This window comes from Giraffa tippelskirchi, chromosome 8 (genome assembly GCF_054371585.1).
Source record: "Giraffa tippelskirchi isolate mGirTip1 chromosome 8, T2T-mGirTip1v1.2.pri, whole genome shotgun sequence".
NCBI classification, from domain to species: Eukaryota; Metazoa; Chordata; class Mammalia; order Artiodactyla; family Giraffidae; genus Giraffa; species Giraffa tippelskirchi.
Window position 1 is genome coordinate 118,033,017 of NC_137282.1, and position 18,452 is coordinate 118,051,468.

The following is an 18,452-nucleotide window of genomic DNA, read 5'->3' on the forward strand; positions in this document are numbered from 1 at the left end:
CTCGGCGGCGGGGGTCTGTGTGTGTGTGTGTGTGTGTGTGTGTGTGTGTGTGTGCGCGCGTGCGTGCGTGTGTGCGTGTGTGTGAGCGCCTGCGAGGATGGGGCTGGAGGTGGGGCTGGGGGTGGGGCTGGGGGTGGGGCTGGGGCTGGGCCTCCCTCCCCCCTGCCTGAGGCGTGCCAAGGCCCAGGGAGCCCCAGGCGGAGACCCCCGACCGTCGTGTGGTTTCCTGGAAGCCGAATGCGGAGGGGCTCGCAGGCCGCGCGGAGGCAAGCCAGGTCGGCAGCGGGAGTCGGGGCCCTGACCGTCCAGCCCGGGAGGGGCTGGGGCTGGGGCTGGGGCTGCGGGGGCCCAAGAGTTGGGACGGGGGCGGCGGGGACCCAAGAGTTGGGACGCCGTGGGGGCCGGGGGCTAAAGGAGAGGGGAGGCAAAAAGCCTACAGCACCCGGTATTCCCAGGCGGTCTCCCATCCAAGTACTAACCAGGCCCGACCCTGCTTAGCTTCCGAGATCAGACGAGATCGGGCGCGTTCAGGGTGGTATGGCCGTAGACGGAGGCGGCTGCCGCCAGGCGCCCTAAGAGCCCTGCGCCGCGCCTCCCATTGGCTCTGACCCCCGGGTCAGGCCAGCCGGCCGCGGCTCTCCACGGGAGCGCGCGCTGCACTTGAGCCGCACGCCCCGCGACCGGACTCCGGCCGGCCAGGGCCGGCAGCCCGGCGGCCGGCCGATGCCGCCCCACCCCCGCACACCGCCACCCCTGGCCAGCAACCGCCTGGCCCGGCGCGGGGGCCAAGAGGGCTTCCGGGACCGCGAGCGGCCGGGCGTGCGTGCCGGGGGTGGGGTGGGGTGGGGTCGGGGGGGGGTGGAGGGCGACGGGCGCGGAGGTCTCGGCGCCCTCCCACCCTGGGCCTCTCCAGGCCGGCCCCCTCTCGGCGCCCCACCCCCACCGCCACCCCACCCCCACCCCCACCCCCACCCCCACCCCGCACCCCGCACCCCGCACCCGCCGTCGCGTTCGCTGCTCAGGGCCACGTGGCCCCGGAGGTGTCTGGCTTCGGGGCCCGCCGCTGCCCGCGGCCCGCGGCGCTCTGAGCCTCCTGCGGGCCTCGGCGCGGCCCAGCCGGGGCCCTGAGCGCCCGTCCTGCCGGGCACCTGCCAGGGCGCGGTCGACCGGAGCCCGTCAGCCCCGCCCCTTCGCCCTACCCGAGGCCCCCCCTTGCCTACTCTGTGGGGCTGCCTTTCCTGCCTCCAAGGACGATAGCGTCCCCAGCCGCCTGCGATCTGAGGGTCACCCCCAGCTGGGAAGCGCTGGCTGGGAGGTCACTTGGCAGCGGCAGTGGCCCCCGGGCCCCCGCGCCCAGGGCGGTCTCCCACACTCCCAGGGAACGTCGAGGCACCCTCCACGCGGCCGTTGCGTCACATTTGCTCTGCAGGAAGGAGAGAGCTCCCGAGCCAAGGCCTGTCTGCACCGTGCTCGGCTCCTGCGGGCAGAACACCCTGGGCGCCCACCTGGAGCTCGGGCCCAGGGGCCCACACTGGCGTGTTTCGCCCGGGGAGCCCTAAAGGCGGGGCGGCCCAGCAACTGCTTGCAAAGGCCTCCCGTGGCTGTTTGCTTCCTTCTGCCAGAGCTAGCTCTGCTCCCCGCTGCGGCCTTTGGCACGCCAGGGGCGAGCCCGCCACCCCTCGCCGGGAGCCCGTGGGAGGGGCCAGGTGCCCTCGGCCAGGTGACCCCAGCGTGGCACCCGGCCCCCTCAGACGCACTCCCGCAGCCTCCTTCCCCACGGGCAGGACCGCGCTGACCTAGGAGTGTGTTTGCAAGGCTCCCAGACCGCAGGCGGACACAGGGCCCCGACTCCGGAATTGAGGCCCTGGGAGCAGGCCCGGAGGTCCGGCGTCTGAGGCGCTACACACTGGCTGCGCGCTAGAGGCCTGAAAACCCGCTCTCTGGGGCTGCCTATCCTGCCTCCAAGGACGATAGCGTCCCCAGCCGCCTGCGGCCTGAGGGTCACCCCCAAGCTGGGAAGCGCTGGCTGGGAGGTCATTTGGCAGTGGCAATGGCCCCTGGGGCCCCGCGCCCAGGGCGGGCTCCCACACTCCCAGGGAGCTTCGAGGCCAGCTGTACACGGCTTTTCCCTCACGCTTGCTCTGCAGGAGAGACCTCCCGAGCCTGGGCCTGTCTGCAGCGTGCTGGGCTCCTGCGGGCAAAACACCCTGGGCGCCCACCTGGGGCCCGGGCCTAGGGGCCCACACGGGCGTGTCTCGCCCGGGGAGCCCTAAAGGCGGGGCGGCCCAGCAACTGCTTGCAAAGGCTACCCGTGGCCGTTTGCTTCCTTCTGCCAGAGCTAGCTTGACTCCCGGCTCCAGCGTTGGGCACGGCCAGGGGTGAGGCGTCAGCCCCGCCCCTTCGGCCTACCCAGGCCCCCCCCCTTGCCCCCTTGCCCCCTCGCCCTCCCCCCCCACCACCCCCCCCCGCCAAGCACAGGACCTTCCTGAGAGAGCAGACGAGCGACCGGCAGGCACACGGACAGACACACAGACCCTCGCACGCACCCACGCCCAGTGGGTTAGCCGGCCGGCGCAAGCTCCTCAGCCGGAGCCAGAGCCAGAGCACCTGTCAGAGGCCGGGGCCAGAGGAAGGGACGGGAGGCCGGCGGTCAGCAGAGACAGAGACAGAGAGAGAGGGACAGAAAGAGACAGAGACAGAAAGACAGCGAGACGGAGATGCAGACAGACGGCCAGGCGCGCGCGCACACCCAAACACGCACCGGCACACGCAGGGAGGGAGAGACAGAGAGAGGGAGACCCAGAGCGACTGGCAGAGAGACGGAAAACGGGAGGCACGCAGGGCAGAGAGGATGGCATGCGGTCCGAGACAGACACACCGGCACAGACCGTGACACCCGTCAGAGAGAGGCCGTGCCCGGAAGCAGCAGCTTCGCCAAGGGAGGGGGCGTCAGCCCCGGGCCGGGCGGGCCCCGGCTGCACGCAGTGCCCTGGGGCTGGCAGTCACCCGTGGGGAACCCAAGACTTCCTCGCAGCCGAGGTCTCAAGGGTCCCCTTCGGCTTGGCTACCTAAGGCGAGACCCGGACCCGCCCCCAGGCCAGAGGGTGGGTGTGTGAGTGAGTGTGTCGGTGGGCGAGGGTGGGGTCGGGTCGACTGGGGGTCGGGTGGATACCCGGAATGGAAGGCGGGAGGATGTGGAGGCCGGGGGTTGGGAAGCCTGTGTGGTCCTCTTGCTGTCTCTCTCTGCCTCTTTCTTCGTGGGCCTTACCTGTGGGTTTCCGGCTCTTGACCTGTCTCGGCGGCGGGGGTCTGTGTGTGTGTGTGTGTGTGTGTGTGTGTGTGTGTGTGCGCGCGTGCGTGCGTGTGTGCGTGTGTGTGAGCGCCTGCGAGGATGGGGCTGGAGGTGGGGCTGGGGGTGGGGCTGGGGGTGGGGCTGGGGCTGGGCCTCCCTCCCCCCTGCCTGAGGCGTGCCAAGGCCCAGGGAGCCCCAGGCGGAGACCCCCGACCGTCGTGTGGTTTCCTGGAAGCCGAATGCGGAGGGGCTCGCAGGCCGCGCGGAGGCAAGCCAGGTCGGCAGCGGGAGTCGGGGCCCTGACCGTCCAGCCCGGGAGGGGCTGGGGCTGGGGCTGGGGCTGCGGGGGCCCAAGAGTTGGGACGGGGGCGGCGGGGACCCAAGAGTTGGGACGCCGTGGGGGCCGGGGGCTAAAGGAGAGGGGAGGCAAAAAGCCTACAGCACCCGGTATTCCCAGGCGGTCTCCCATCCAAGTACTAACCAGGCCCGACCCTGCTTAGCTTCCGAGATCAGACGAGATCGGGCGCGTTCAGGGTGGTATGGCCGTAGACGGAGGCGGCTGCCGCCAGGCGCCCTAAGAGCCCTGCGCCGCGCCTCCCATTGGCTCTGACCCCCGGGTCAGGCCAGCCGGCCGCGGCTCTCCACGGGAGCGCGCGCTGCACTTGAGCCGCACGCCCCGCGACCGGACTCCGGCCGGCCAGGGCCGGCAGCCCGGCGGCCGGCCGATGCCGCCCCACCCCCGCACACCGCCACCCCTGGCCAGCAACCGCCTGGCCCGGCGCGGGGGCCAAGAGGGCTTCCGGGACCGCGAGCGGCCGGGCGTGCGTGCCGGGGGTGGGGTGGGGTGGGGTCGGGGGGGGGTGGAGGGCGACGGGCGCGGAGGTCTCGGCGCCCTCCCACCCTGGGCCTCTCCAGGCCGGCCCCCTCTCGGCGCCCCACCCCCACCGCCACCCCACCCCCACCCCCACCCCCACCCCCACCCCGCACCCCGCACCCCGCACCCGCCGTCGCGTTCGCTGCTCAGGGCCACGTGGCCCCGGAGGTGTCTGGCTTCGGGGCCCGCCGCTGCCCGCGGCCCGCGGCGCTCTGAGCCTCCTGCGGGCCTCGGCGCGGCCCAGCCGGGGCCCTGAGCGCCCGTCCTGCCGGGCACCTGCCAGGGCGCGGTCGACCGGAGCCCGTCAGCCCCGCCCCTTCGCCCTACCCGAGGCCCCCCCTTGCCCACTCTGTGGGGCTGCCTTTCCTGCCTCCAAGGACGATAGCGTCCCCAGCCGCCTGCGATCTGAGGGTCACCCCCAGCTGGGAAGCGCTGGCTGGGAGGTCACTTGGCAGCGGCAGTGGCCCCCGGGCCCCCGCGCCCAGGGCGGTCTCCCACACTCCCAGGGAACGTCGAGGCACCCTCCACGCGGCCGTTGCGTCACATTTGCTCTGCAGGAAGGAGAGAGCTCCCGAGCCAAGGCCTGTCTGCACCGTGCTCGGCTCCTGCGGGCAGAACACCCTGGGCGCCCACCTGGAGCTCGGGCCCAGGGGCCCACACTGGCGTGTTTCGCCCGGGGAGCCCTAAAGGCGGGGCGGCCCAGCAACTGCTTGCAAAGGCCTCCCGTGGCTGTTTGCTTCCTTCTGCCAGAGCTAGCTCTGCTCCCCGCTGCGGCCTTTGGCACGCCAGGGGCGAGCCCGCCACCCCTCGCCGGGAGCCCGTGGGAGGGGCCAGGTGCCCTCGGCCAGGTGACCCCAGCGTGGCACCCGGCCCCCTCAGACGCACTCCCGCAGCCTCCTTCCCCACGGGCAGGACCGCGCTGACCTAGGAGTGTGTTTGCAAGGCTCCCAGACCGCAGGCGGACACAGGGCCCCGACTCCGGAATTGAGGCCCTGGGAGCAGGCCCGGAGGTCCGGCGTCTGAGGCGCTACACACTGGCTGCGCGCTAGAGGCCTGAAAACCCGCTCTCTGGGGCTGCCTATCCTGCCTCCAAGGACGATAGCGTCCCCAGCCGCCTGCGGCCTGAGGGTCACCCCCAAGCTGGGAAGCGCTGGCTGGGAGGTCATTTGGCAGTGGCAATGGCCCCTGGGGCCCCGCGCCCAGGGCGGGCTCCCACACTCCCAGGGAGCTTCGAGGCCAGCTGTACACGGCTTTTCCCTCACGCTTGCTCTGCAGGAGAGACCTCCCGAGCCTGGGCCTGTCTGCAGCGTGCTGGGCTCCTGCGGGCAAAACACCCTGGGCGCCCACCTGGGGCCCGGGCCTAGGGGCCCACACGGGCGTGTCTCGCCCGGGGAGCCCTAAAGGCGGGGCGGCCCAGCAACTGCTTGCAAAGGCTACCCGTGGCCGTTTGCTTCCTTCTGCCAGAGCTAGCTTGACTCCCGGCTCCAGCGTTGGGCACGGCCAGGGGTGAGGCGTCAGCCCCGCCCCTTCGGCCTACCCAGGCCCCCCCCCTTGCCCCCTTGCCCCCTCGCCCTCCCCCCCCACCCCCACCCCCGCCAAGCACAGGACCTTCCTGAGAGAGCAGACGAGCGACCGGCAGGCACACGGACAGACACACAGACCCTCGCACGCACCCACGCCCAGTGGGTTAGCCGGCCGGCGCAAGCTCCTCAGCCGGAGCCAGAGCCAGAGCACCTGTCAGAGGCCGGGGCCAGAGGAAGGGACGGGAGGCCGGCGGTCAGCAGAGACAGAGACAGAGAGAGAGGGACAGAAAGAGACAGAGACAGAAAGACAGCGAGACGGAGATGCAGACAGACGGCCAGGCGCGCGCGCACACCCAAACACGCACCGGCACACGCAGGGAGGGAGAGACAGAGAGAGGGAGACCCAGAGCGACTGGCAGAGAGACGGAAAACGGGAGGCACGCAGGGCAGAGAGGTTGGCATGCGGTCCGAGACAGACACACCGGCACAGACCGTGACACCCGTCAGAGAGAGGCCGTGCCCGGAAGCAGCAGCTTCGCCAAGGGAGGGGGCGTCAGCCCCGGGCCGGGCGGGCCCCGGCTGCACGCAGTGCCCTGGGGCTGGCAGTCACCCGTGGGGAACCCAAGACTTCCTCGCAGCCGAGGTCTCAAGGGTCCCCTTCGGCTTGGCTACCTAAGGCGAGACCCGGACCCGCCCCCAGGCCAGAGGGTGGGTGTGTGAGTGAGTGTGTCGGTGGGCGAGGGTGGGGTCGGGTCGACTGGGGGTCGGGTGGATACCCGGAATGGAAGGCGGGAGGATGTGGAGGCCGGGGGTTGGGAAGCCTGTGTGGTCCTCTTGCTGTCTCTCTCTCCCTCTTTCTTCGTGGGCCTTACCTGTGGGTTTCCGGCTCTTGACCTGTCTCGGCGGCGGGGGTCTGTGTGTGTGTGTGTGTGTGTGTGTGTGTGTGTGCGCGCGTGCGTGCGTGTGTGCGTGTGTGTGTGTGTGTGTGAGCGCCTGCGAGGATGGGGCTGGAGGTGGGGCTGGGGGTGGGGCTGGGGGTGGGGCTGGGGCTGGGCCTCCCTCCCCCCTGCCTGAGGCGTGCCAAGGCCCAGGGAGCCCCAGGCGGAGACCCCCGACCGTCGTGTGGTTTCCTGGAAGCCGAATGCGGAGGGGCTCGCAGGCCGCGCGGAGGCAAGCCAGGTCGGCAGCGGGAGTCGGGGCCCTGACCGTCCAGCCCGGGAGGGGCTGGGGCTGGGGCTGGGGCTGCGGGGGCCCAAGAGTTGGGACGGGGGCGGCGGGGACCCAAGAGTTGGGACGCCGTGGGGGCCGGGGGCTAAAGGAGAGGGGAGGCAAAAAGCCTACAGCACCCGGTATTCCCAGGCGGTCTCCCATCCAAGTACTAACCAGGCCCGACCCTGCTTAGCTTCCGAGATCAGACGAGATCGGGCGCGTTCAGGGTGGTATGGCCGTAGACGGAGGCGGCTGCCGCCAGGCGCCCTAAGAGCCCTGCGCCGCGCCTCCCATTGGCTCTGACCCCCGGGTCAGGCCAGCCGGCCGCGGCTCTCCACGGGAGCGCGCGCTGCACTTGAGCCGCACGCCCCGCGACCGGACTCCGGCCGGCCAGGGCCGGCAGCCCGGCGGCCGGCCGATGCCGCCCCACCCCCGCACACCGCCACCCCTGGCCAGCAACCGCCTGGCCCGGCGCGGGGGCCAAGAGGGCTTCCGGGACCGCGAGCGGCCGGGCGTGCGTGCCGGGGGTGGGGTGGGGTGGGGTCGGGGGGGGGTGGAGGGCGACGGGCGCGGAGGTCTCGGCGCCCTCCCACCCTGGGCCTCTCCAGGCCGGCCCCCTCTCGGCGCCCCACCCCCACCGCCACCCCACCCCCACCCCCACCCCCACCCCCACCCCGCACCCCGCACCCCGCACCCGCCGTCGCGTTCGCTGCTCAGGGCCACGTGGCCCCGGAGGTGTCTGGCTTCGGGGCCCGCCGCTGCCCGCGGCCCGCGGCGCTCTGAGCCTCCTGCGGGCCTCGGCGCGGCCCAGCCGGGGCCCTGAGCGCCCGTCCTGCCGGGCACCTGCCAGGGCGCGGTCGACCGGAGCCCGTCAGCCCCGCCCCTTCGCCCTACCCGAGGCCCCCCCTTGCCCACTCTGTGGGGCTGCCTTTCCTGCCTCCAAGGACGATAGCGTCCCCAGCCGCCTGCGATCTGAGGGTCACCCCCAGCTGGGAAGCGCTGGCTGGGAGGTCACTTGGCAGCGGCAGTGGCCCCCGGGCCCCCGCGCCCAGGGCGGTCTCCCACACTCCCAGGGAACGTCGAGGCACCCTCCACGCGGCCGTTGCGTCACATTTGCTCTGCAGGAAGGAGAGAGCTCCCGAGCCAAGGCCTGTCTGCACCGTGCTCGGCTCCTGCGGGCAGAACACCCTGGGCGCCCACCTGGAGCTCGGGCCCAGGGGCCCACACTGGCGTGTTTCGCCCGGGGAGCCCTAAAGGCGGGGCGGCCCAGCAACTGCTTGCAAAGGCCTCCCGTGGCTGTTTGCTTCCTTCTGCCAGAGCTAGCTCTGCTCCCCGCTGCGGCCTTTGGCACGCCAGGGGCGAGCCCGCCACCCCTCGCCGGGAGCCCGTGGGAGGGGCCAGGTGCCCTCGGCCAGGTGACCCCAGCGTGGCACCCGGCCCCCTCAGACGCACTCCCGCAGCCTCCTTCCCCACGGGCAGGACCGCGCTGACCTAGGAGTGTGTTTGCAAGGCTCCCAGACCGCAGGCGGACACAGGGCCCCGACTCCGGAATTGAGGCCCTGGGAGCAGGCCCGGAGGTCCGGCGTCTGAGGCGCTACACACTGGCTGCGCGCTAGAGGCCTGAAAACCCGCTCTCTGGGGCTGCCTATCCTGCCTCCAAGGACGATAGCGTCCCCAGCCGCCTGCGGCCTGAGGGTCACCCCCAAGCTGGGAAGCGCTGGCTGGGAGGTCACTTGGCAGTGGCAATGGCCCCTGGGGCCCCGCGCCCAGGGCGGGCTCCCACACTCCCAGGGAGCTTCGAGGCCAGCTGTACACGGCTTTTCCCTCACGCTTGCTCTGCAGGAGAGACCTCCCGAGCCTGGGCCTGTCTGCAGCGTGCTGGGCTCCTGCGGGCAAAACACCCTGGGCGCCCACCTGGGGCCCGGGCCTAGGGGCCCACACGGGCGTGTCTCGCCCGGGGAGCCCTAAAGGCGGGGCGGCCCAGCAACTGCTTGCAAAGGCTACCCGTGGCCGTTTGCTTCCTTCTGCCAGAGCTAGCTTGACTCCCGGCTCCAGCGTTGGGCACGGCCAGGGGTGAGGCGTCAGCCCCGCCCCTTCGGCCTACCCAGGCCCCCCCCCTTGCCCCCTTGCCCCCTCGCCCTCCCCCCCCCCCACCCCCGCCAAGCACAGGACCTTCCTGAGAGAGCAGACGAGCGACCGGCAGGCACACGGACAGACACACAGACCCTCGCACGCACCCACGCCCAGTGGGTTAGCCGGCCGGCGCAAGCTCCTCAGCCGGAGCCAGAGCCAGAGCACCTGTCAGAGGCCGGGGCCAGAGGAAGGGACGGGAGGCCGGCGGTCAGCAGAGACAGAGACAGAGAGAGAGGGACAGAAAGAGACAGAGACAGAAAGACAGCGAGACGGAGATGCAGACAGACGGCCAGGCGCGCGCGCACACCCAAACACGCACCGGCACACGCAGGGAGGGAGAGACAGAGAGAGGGAGACCCAGAGCGACTGGCAGAGAGACGGAAAACGGGAGGCACGCAGGGCAGAGAGGATGGCATGCGGTCCGAGACAGACACACCGGCACAGACCGTGACACCCGTCAGAGAGAGGCCGTGCCCGGAAGCAGCAGCTTCGCCAAGGGAGGGGGCGTCAGCCCCGGGCCGGGCGGGCCCCGGCTGCACGCAGTGCCCTGGGGCTGGCAGTCACCCGTGGGGAACCCAAGACTTCCTCGCAGCCGAGGTCTCAAGGGTCCCCTTCGGCTTGGCTACCTAAGGCGAGACCCGGACCCGCCCCCAGGCCAGAGGGTGGGTGTGTGAGTGAGTGTGTCGGTGGGCGAGGGTGGGGTCGGGTCGACTGGGGGTCGGGTGGATACCCGGAATGGAAGGCGGGAGGATGTGGAGGCCGGGGGTTGGGAAGCCTGTGTGGTCCTCTTGCTGTCTCTCTCTCCCTCTTTCTTCGTGGGCCTTACCTGTGGGTTTCCGGCTCTTGACCTGTCTCGGCGGCGGGGGTCTGTGTGTGTGTGTGTGTGTGTGTGTGTGTGTGTGTGCGCGCGCGTGCGTGCGTGTGTGCGTGTGTGTGTGTGTGTGTGAGCGCCTGCGAGGATGGGGCTGGAGGTGGGGCTGGGGGTGGGGCTGGGGGTGGGGCTGGGGCTGGGCCTCCCTCCCCCCTGCCTGAGGCGTGCCAAGGCCCAGGGAGCCCCAGGCGGAGACCCCCGACCGTCGTGTGGTTTCCTGGAAGCCGAATGCGGAGGGGCTCGCAGGCCGCGCGGAGGCAAGCCAGGTCGGCAGCGGGAGTCGGGGCCCTGACCGTCCAGCCCGGGAGGGGCTGGGGCTGGGGCTGGGGCTGCGGGGGCCCAAGAGTTGGGACGGGGGCGGCGGGGACCCAAGAGTTGGGACGCCGTGGGGGCCGGGGGCTAAAGGAGAGGGGAGGCAAAAAGCCTACAGCACCCGGTATTCCCAGGCGGTCTCCCATCCAAGTACTAACCAGGCCCGACCCTGCTTAGCTTCCGAGATCAGACGAGATCGGGCGCGTTCAGGGTGGTATGGCCGTAGACGGAGGCGGCTGCCGCCAGGCGCCCTAAGAGCCCTGCGCCGCGCCTCCCATTGGCTCTGACCCCCGGGTCAGGCCAGCCGGCCGCGGCTCTCCACGGGAGCGCGCGCTGCACTTGAGCCGCACGCCCCGCGACCGGACTCCGGCCGGCCAGGGCCGGCAGCCCGGCGGCCGGCCGATGCCGCCCCACCCCCGCACACCGCCACCCCTGGCCAGCAACCGCCTGGCCCGGCGCGGGGGCCAAGAGGGCTTCCGGGACCGCGAGCGGCCGGGCGTGCGTGCCGGGGGTGGGGTGGGGTGGGGTCGGGGGGGGGTGGAGGGCGACGGGCGCGGAGGTCTCGGCGCCCTCCCACCCTGGGCCTCTCCAGGCCGGCCCCCTCTCGGCGCCCCACCCCCACCGCCACCCCACCCCCACCCCCACCCCGCACCCCGCACCCCGCACCCGCCGTCGCGTTCGCTGCTCAGGGCCACGTGGCCCCGGAGGTGTCTGGCTTCGGGGCCCGCCGCTGCCCGCGGCCCGCGGCGCTCTGAGCCTCCTGCGGGCCTCGGCGCGGCCCAGCCGGGGCCCTGAGCGCCCGTCCTGCCGGGCACCTGCCAGGGCGCGGTCGACCGGAGCCCGTCAGCCCCGCCCCTTCGCCCTACCCGAGGCCCCCCCTTGCCCACTCTGTGGGGCTGCCTTTCCTGCCTCCAAGGACGATAGCGTCCCCAGCCGCCTGCGATCTGAGGGTCACCCCCAGCTGGGAAGCGCTGGCTGGGAGGTCACTTGGCAGCGGCAGTGGCCCCCGGGCCCCCGCGCCCAGGGCGGTCTCCCACACTCCCAGGGAACGTCGAGGCACCCTCCACGCGGCCGTTGCGTCACATTTGCTCTGCAGGAAGGAGAGAGCTCCCGAGCCAAGGCCTGTCTGCACCGTGCTCGGCTCCTGCGGGCAGAACACCCTGGGCGCCCACCTGGAGCTCGGGCCCAGGGGCCCACACTGGCGTGTTTCGCCCGGGGAGCCCTAAAGGCGGGGCGGCCCAGCAACTGCTTGCAAAGGCCTCCCGTGGCTGTTTGCTTCCTTCTGCCAGAGCTAGCTCTGCTCCCCGCTGCGGCCTTTGGCACGCCAGGGGCGAGCCCGCCACCCCTCGCCGGGAGCCCGTGGGAGGGGCCAGGTGCCCTCGGCCAGGTGACCCCAGCGTGGCACCCGGCCCCCTCAGACGCACTCCCGCAGCCTCCTTCCCCACGGGCAGGACCGCGCTGACCTAGGAGTGTGTTTGCAAGGCTCCCAGACCGCAGGCGGACACAGGGCCCCGACTCCGGAATTGAGGCCCTGGGAGCAGGCCCGGAGGTCCGGCGTCTGAGGCGCTACACACTGGCTGCGCGCTAGAGGCCTGAAAACCCGCTCTCTGGGGCTGCCTATCCTGCCTCCAAGGACGATAGCGTCCCCAGCCGCCTGCGGCCTGAGGGTCACCCCCAAGCTGGGAAGCGCTGGCTGGGAGGTCACTTGGCAGTGGCAATGGCCCCTGGGGCCCCGCGCCCAGGGCGGGCTCCCACACTCCCAGGGAGCTTCGAGGCCAGCTGTACACGGCTTTTCCCTCACGCTTGCTCTGCAGGAGAGACCTCCCGAGCCTGGGCCTGTCTGCAGCGTGCTGGGCTCCTGCGGGCAAAACACCCTGGGCGCCCACCTGGGGCCCGGGCCTAGGGGCCCACACGGGCGTGTCTCGCCCGGGGAGCCCTAAAGGCGGGGCGGCCCAGCAACTGCTTGCAAAGGCTACCCGTGGCCGTTTGCTTCCTTCTGCCAGAGCTAGCTTGACTCCCGGCTCCAGCGTTGGGCACGGCCAGGGGTGAGGCGTCAGCCCCGCCCCTTCGGCCTACCCAGGCCCCCCCCCTTGCCCCCTTGCCCCCTCGCCCTCCCCCCCCCCCCCCCGCCAAGCACAGGACCTTCCTGAGAGAGCAGACGAGCGACCGGCAGGCACACGGACAGACACACAGACCCTCGCACGCACCCACGCCCAGTGGGTTAGCCGGCCGGCGCAAGCTCCTCAGCCGGAGCCAGAGCCAGAGCACCTGTCAGAGGCCGGGGCCAGAGGAAGGGACGGGAGGCCGGCGGTCAGCAGAGACAGAGACAGAGAGAGAGGGACAGAAAGAGACAGAGACAGAAAGACAGCGAGACGGAGATGCAGACAGACGGCCAGGCGCGCGCGCACACCCAAACACGCACCGGCACACGCAGGGAGGGAGAGACAGAGAGAGGGAGACCCAGAGCGACTGGCAGAGAGACGGAAAACGGGAGGCACGCAGGGCAGAGAGGATGGCATGCGGTCCGAGACAGACACACCGGCACAGACCGTGACACCCGTCAGAGAGAGGCCGTGCCCGGAAGCAGCAGCTTCGCCAAGGGAGGGGGCGTCAGCCCCGGGCCGGGCGGGCCCCGGCTGCACGCAGTGCCCTGGGGCTGGCAGTCACCCGTGGGGAACCCAAGACTTCCTCGCAGCCGAGGTCTCAAGGGTCCCCTTCGGCTTGGCTACCTAAGGCGAGACCCGGACCCGCCCCCAGGCCAGAGGGTGGGTGTGTGAGTGAGTGTGTCGGTGGGCGAGGGTGGGGTCGGGTCGACTGGGGGTCGGGTGGATACCCGGAATGGAAGGCGGGAGGATGTGGAGGCCGGGGGTTGGGAAGCCTGTGTGGTCCTCTTGCTGTCTCTCTCTGCCTCTTTCTTCGTGGGCCTTACCTGTGGGTTTCCGGCTCTTGACCTGTCTCGGCGGCGGGGGTCTGTGTGTGTGTGTGTGTGTGTGTGTGTGTGTGTGTGCGCACGTGCGTGCGTGTGTGCGTGTGTGTGAGCGCCTGCGAGGATGGGGCTGGAGGTGGGGCTGGGGGTGGGGCTGGGGGTGGGGCTGGGGCTGGGCCTCCCTCCCCCCTGCCTGAGGCGTGCCAAGGCCCAGGGAGCCCCAGGCGGAGACCCCCGACCGTCGTGTGGTTTCCTGGAAGCCGAATGCGGAGGGGCTCGCAGGCCGCGCGGAGGCAAGCCAGGTCGGCAGCGGGAGTCGGGGCCCTGACCGTCCAGCCCGGGAGGGGCTGGGGCTGGGGCTGGGGCTGCGGGGGCCCAAGAGTTGGGACGGGGGCGGCGGGGGCCCAAGAGTTGGGACGCCGTGGGGGCCGGGGGCTAAAGGAGAGGGGAGGCAAAAAGCCTACAGCACCCGGTATTCCCAGGCGGTCTCCCATCCAAGTACTAACCAGGCCCGACCCTGCTTAGCTTCCGAGATCAGACGAGATCGGGCGCGTTCAGGGTGGTATGGCCGTAGACGGAGGCGGTTGCCGCCAGGCGCCCTAAGAGCCCTGCGCCGCGCCTCCCATTGGCTCTGACCCCCGGGTCAGGCCAGCCGGCCGCGGCTCTCCACGGGAGCGCGCGCTGCACTTGAGCCGCACGCCCCGCGACCGGACTCCGGCCGGCCAGGGCCGGCAGCCCGGCGGCCGGCCGATGCCGCCCCACCCCCGCACACCTCCACCCCTGGCCAGCAACCGCCTGGCCCGGCGCGGGGGCCCAGAGGGCTTCCGGGACCGCGAGCGGCCGGGCGTGCGTGCCGGGGGTGGGGTGGGGTGGGGTCGGGGGGGGGTGGAGGGCGACGGGCGCGGAGGTCTCGGCGCCCTCCCACCCTGGGCCTCTCCAGGCCGGCCCCCTCTCGGCGCCCCACCCCCACCGCCACCCTACCCCCACCCCCACCCCCACCCCCACCCCGCACCCCGCACCCCGCACCCGCCGTCGCGTTCGCTGCTCAGGGCCACGTGGCCCCGGAGGTGTCTGGCTTCGGGGCCCGCCGCTGCCCGCGGCCCGCGGCGCTCTGAGCCTCCTGCGGGCCTCGGCGCGGCCCAGCCGGGGCCCTGAGCGCCCGTCCTGCCGGGCACCTGCCAGGGCGCGGTCGACCGGAGCCCGTCAGCCCCGCCCCTTCGCCCTACCCGAGGCCCCCCCTTGCCCACTCTGTGGGGCTGCCTTTCCTGCCTCCAAGGACGATAGCGTCCCCAGCCGCCTGCGATCTGAGGGTCACCCCCAGCTGGGAAGCGCTGGCTGGGAGGTCACTTGGCAGCGGCAGTGGCCCCCGGGCCCCCGCGCCCAGGGCGGTCTCCCACACTCCCAGGGAACGTCGAGGCACCCTCCACGCGGCCGTTGCGTCACATTTGCTCTGCAGGAAGGAGAGAGCTCCCGAGCCAAGGCCTGTCTGCACCGTGCTCGGCTCCTGCGGGCAGAACACCCTGGGCGCCCACCTGGAGCTCGGGCCCAGGGGCCCACACTGGCGTGTTTCGCCCGGGGAGCCCTAAAGGCGGGGCGGCCCAGCAACTGCTTGCAAAGGCCTCCCGTGGCTGTTTGCTTCCTTCTGCCAGAGCTAGCTCTGCTCCCCGCTGCGGCCTTTGGCACGCCAGGGGCGAGCCCGCCACCCCTCGCCGGGAGCCCGTGGGAGGGGCCAGGTGCCCTCGGCCAGGTGACCCCAGCGTGGCACCCGGCCCCCTCAGACGCACTCCCGCAGCCTCCTTCCCCACGGGCAGGACCGCGCTGACCTAGGAGTGTGTTTGCAAGGCTCCCAGACCGCAGGCGGACACAGGGCCCCGACTCCGGAATTGAGGCCCTGGGAGCAGGCCCGGAGGTCCGGCGTCTGAGGCGCTACACACTGGCTGCGCGCTAGAGGCCTGAAAACCCGCTCTCTGGGGCTGCCTATCCTGCCTCCAAGGACGATAGCGTCCCCAGCCGCCTGCGGCCTGAGGGTCACCCCCAAGCTGGGAAGCGCTGGCTGGGAGGTCATTTGGCAGTGGCAATGGCCCCTGGGGCCCCGCGCCCAGGGCGGGCTCCCACACTCCCAGGGAGCTTCGAGGCCAGCTGTACACGGCTTTTCCCTCACGCTTGCTCTGCAGGAGAGACCTCCCGAGCCTGGGCCTGTCTGCAGCGTGCTGGGCTCCTGCGGGCAAAACACCCTGGGCGCCCACCTGGGGCCCGGGCCTAGGGGCCCACACGGGCGTGTCTCGCCCGGGGAGCCCTAAAGGCGGGGCGGCCCAGCAACTGCTTGCAAAGGCTACCCGTGGCCGTTTGCTTCCTTCTGCCAGAGCTAGCTTGACTCCCGGCTCCAGCGTTGGGCACGGCCAGGGGTGAGGCGTCAGCCCCGCCCCTTCGGCCTACCCAGGCCCCCCCCCTTGCCCCCTTGCCCCCTCGCCCTCCCCCCCCACCCCCACCCCCGCCAAGCACAGGACCTTCCTGAGAGAGCAGACGAGCGACCGGCAGGCACACGGACAGACACACAGACCCTCGCACGCACCCACGCCCAGTGGGTTAGCCGGCCGGCGCAAGCTCCTCAGCCGGAGCCAGAGCCAGAGCACCTGTCAGAGGCCGGGGCCAGAGGAAGGGACGGGAGGCCGGCGGTCAGCAGAGACAGAGACAGAGAGAGAGGGACAGAAAGAGACAGAGACAGAAAGACAGCGAGACGGAGATGCAGACAGACGGCCAGGCGCGCGCGCACACCCAAACACGCACCGGCACACGCAGGGAGGGAGAGACAGAGAGAGGGAGACCCAGAGCGACTGGCAGAGAGACGGAAAACGGGAGGCACGCAGGGCAGAGAGGTTGGCATGCGGTCCGAGACAGACACACCGGCACAGACCGTGACACCCGTCAGAGAGAGGCCGTGCCCGGAAGCAGCAGCTTCGCCAAGGGAGGGGGCGTCAGCCCCGGGCCGGGCGGGCCCCGGCTGCACGCAGTGCCCTGGGGCTGGCAGTCACCCGTGGGGAACCCAAGACTTCCTCGCAGCCGAGGTCTCAAGGGTCCCCTTCGGCTTGGCTACCTAAGGCGAGACCCGGACCCGCCCCCAGGCCAGAGGGTGGGTGTGTGAGTGAGTGTGTCGGTGGGCGAGGGTGGGGTCGGGTCGACTGGGGGTCGGGTGGATACCCGGAATGGAAGGCGGGAGGATGTGGAGGCCGGGGGTTGGGAAGCCTGTGTGGTCCTCTTGCTGTCTCTCTCTCCCTCTTTCTTCGTGGGCCTTACCTGTGGGTTTCCGGCTCTTGACCTGTCTCGGCGGCGGGGGTCTGTGTGTGTGTGTGTGTGTGTGTGTGTGTGTGTGCGCGCGTGCGTGCGTGTGTGCGTGTGTGTGTGTGTGTGTGAGCGCCTGCGAGGATGGGGCTGGAGGTGGGGCTGGGGGTGGGGCTGGGGGTGGGGCTGGGGCTGGGCCTCCCTCCCCCCTGCCTGAGGCGTGCCAAGGCCCAGGGAGCCCCAGGCGGAGACCCCCGACCGTCGTGTGGTTTCCTGGAAGCCGAATGCGGAGGGGCTCGCAGGCCGCGCGGAGGCAAGCCAGGTCGGCAGCGGGAGTCGGGGCCCTGACCGTCCAGCCCGGGAGGGGCTGGGGCTGGGGCTGGGGCTGCGGGGGCCCAAGAGTTGGGACGGCGGCGGCGGGGACCCAAGAGTTGGGACGCCGTGGGGGCCGGGGGCTAAAGGAGAGGGGAGGCAAAAAGCCTACAGCACCCGGTATTCCCAGGCGGTCTCCCATCCAAGTACTAACCAGGCCCGACCCTGCTTAGCTTCCGAGATCAGACGAGATCGGGCGCGTTCAGGGTGGTATGGCCGTAGACGGAGGCGGCTGCCGCCAGGCGCCCTAAGAGCCCTGCGCCGCGCCTCCCATTGGCTCTGACCCCCGGGTCAGGCCAGCCGGCCGCGGCTCTCCACGGGAGCGCGCGCTGCACTTGAGCCGCACGCCCCGCGACCGGACTCCGGCCGGCCAGGGCCGGCAGCCCGGCGGCCGGCCGATGCCGCCCCACCCCCGCACACCGCCACCCCTGGCCAGCAACCGCCTGGCCCGGCGCGGGGGCCAAGAGGGCTTCCGGGACCGCGAGCGGCCGGGCGTGCGTGCCGGGGGTGGGGTGGGGTGGGGTCGGGGGGGGGTGGAGGGCGACGGGCGCGGAGGTCTCGGCGCCCTCCCACCCTGGGCCTCTCCAGGCCGGCCCCCTCTCGACGCCCCACCCGCACCGCCACCCCACCCCCACCCCCACCCCCACCCCGCACCCCGCACCCCGCACCCGCCGTCGCGTTCGCTGCTCAGGGCCACGTGGCCCCGGAGGTGTCTGGCTTCGGGGCCCGCCGCTGCCCGCGGCCCGCGGCGCTCTGAGCCTCCTGCGGGCCTCGGCGCGGCCCAGCCGGGGCCCTGAGCGCCCGTCCTGCCGGGCACCTGCCAGGGCGCGGTCGACCGGAGCCCGTCAGCCCCGCCCCTTCGCCCTACCCGAGGCCCCCCCTTGCCCACTCTGTGGGGCTGCCTTTCCTGCCTCCAAGGACGATAGCGTCCCCAGCCGCCTGCGATCTGAGGGTCACCCCCAGCTGGGAAGCGCTGGCTGGGAGGTCACTTGGCAGCGGCAGTGGCCCCCGGGCCCCCGCGCCCAGGGCGGTCTCCCACACTCCCAGGGAACGTCGAGGCACCCTCCACGCGGCCGTTGCGTCACATTTGCTCTGCAGGAAGGAGAGAGCTCCCGAGCCAAGGCCTGTCTGCACCGTGCTCGGCTCCTGCGGGCAGAACACCCTGGGCGCCCACCTGGAGCTCGGGCCCAGGGGCCCACACTGGCGTGTTTCGCCCGGGGAGCCCTAAAGGCGGGGCGGCCCAGCAACTGCTTGCAAAGGCCTCCCGTGGCTGTTTGCTTCCTTCTGCCAGAGCTAGCTCTGCTCCCCGCTGCGGCCTTTGGCACGCCAGGGGCGAGCCCGCCACCCCTCGCCGGGAGCCCGTGGGAGGGGCCAGGTGCCCTCGGCCAGGTGACCCCAGCGTGGCACCCGGCCCCCTCAGACGCACTCCCGCAGCCTCCTTCCCCACGGGCAGGACCGCGCTGACCTAGGAGTGTGTTTGCAAGGCTCCCAGACCGCAGGCGGACACAGGGCCCCGACTCCGGAATTGAGGCCCTGGGAGCAGGCCCGGAGGTCCGGCGTCTGAGGCGCTACACACTGGCTGCGCGCTAGAGGCCTGAAAACCCGCTCTCTGGGGCTGCCTATCCTGCCTCCAAGGACGATAGCGTCCCCAGCCGCCTGCG

At 72.1% G+C, this 18,452-nt stretch overlaps 6 non-coding genes across 6 annotated transcripts; all 6 read right to left on the minus strand.

Annotated features, from left to right (window-relative positions):
- Positions 1–430: 430 nt before the first annotated feature.
- Positions 431–549, minus strand: LOC145519153 (5S ribosomal RNA). Its single transcript, XR_014063585.1, has one exon. It is a non-coding gene; the product is annotated as a 5S ribosomal RNA (ribosomal RNA).
- A 3,175-nt stretch (positions 550–3,724) lies between these two features.
- On the minus strand, positions 3,725–3,843 carry LOC145519154 (5S ribosomal RNA). Its single transcript, XR_014063586.1, has one exon. It is a non-coding gene; the product is annotated as a 5S ribosomal RNA (ribosomal RNA).
- A 3,180-nt stretch (positions 3,844–7,023) lies between these two features.
- On the minus strand, positions 7,024–7,142 carry LOC145519156 (5S ribosomal RNA). The gene has a single exon (XR_014063589.1). It is a non-coding gene; the product is annotated as a 5S ribosomal RNA (ribosomal RNA).
- Positions 7,143–10,323: 3,181 nt separating this feature from the next.
- Positions 10,324–10,442, minus strand: LOC145519157 (5S ribosomal RNA). Its single transcript, XR_014063590.1, has one exon. It is a non-coding gene; the product is annotated as a 5S ribosomal RNA (ribosomal RNA).
- A 3,155-nt stretch (positions 10,443–13,597) lies between these two features.
- Positions 13,598–13,716, minus strand: LOC145519158 (5S ribosomal RNA). The gene has a single exon (XR_014063591.1). It is a non-coding gene; the product is annotated as a 5S ribosomal RNA (ribosomal RNA).
- A 3,180-nt stretch (positions 13,717–16,896) lies between these two features.
- Positions 16,897–17,015, minus strand: LOC145519159 (5S ribosomal RNA). Its single transcript, XR_014063592.1, has one exon. It is a non-coding gene; the product is annotated as a 5S ribosomal RNA (ribosomal RNA).
- Between the last annotated feature and the right edge of the window lie 1,437 nt (positions 17,016–18,452).